The sequence below is a fragment of the Magnolia sinica genome, chromosome 4 (genome assembly GCF_029962835.1).
Source record: "Magnolia sinica isolate HGM2019 chromosome 4, MsV1, whole genome shotgun sequence".
NCBI classification, from domain to species: domain Eukaryota; kingdom Viridiplantae; phylum Streptophyta; class Magnoliopsida; order Magnoliales; family Magnoliaceae; genus Magnolia; species Magnolia sinica.
This window is the reverse complement of record NC_080576.1, coordinates 40514681-40515000: the sequence shown is the minus strand read 5'-3', so window position 1 is coordinate 40515000 and position 320 is coordinate 40514681. Positions and strand designations below refer to the sequence as shown.

The 320-nt window shown below is 43.4% G+C and overlaps 1 protein-coding gene across 1 annotated transcript in view; it reads left to right on the top strand.

Annotated features, from left to right (window-relative positions):
• LOC131244469 (non-specific lipid-transfer protein A-like) overlaps positions 1–93 on the top strand; it is a 2136-nt gene extending 2043 nt beyond the window's left edge. The window contains exon 2 of the mRNA XM_058244051.1: positions 1–93. This exon is cut by the window's left edge and continues 232 nt beyond it. The gene's annotated coding sequence lies outside the window, so the exon portion shown is untranslated.
• Positions 94–320: the final 227 nt, after the last annotated feature.

The window sequence follows — 320 nt, the reverse complement described above, 5'->3', positions numbered from 1 at the left end:
CCTTTTTGTTTTCTTTCTTTTTCAAGAACCTTGGTCGGTAGAAAGTTGATGTTTATCGATGTTTAATGAAAGTGGGTCCCGATCTACTACAAATCTTTGTAGAGTGTGTATTTTCTTTAGCCGGTGCATTTTTTATCAAATACATACATCACGGTAGGCCCCACAGTGTCTTACCACCACATAGGTCGGTGGTGAACGAACCACCCTATAAATGGCATCCAGCTCGTCTAGCAAGCTGCTCCGTCATAAAAGTTAGTTGCTCGGTGTATCAGCCTCATCCAGTCATTAGGTGGCCCACACCATAAGGAACAATCCACACC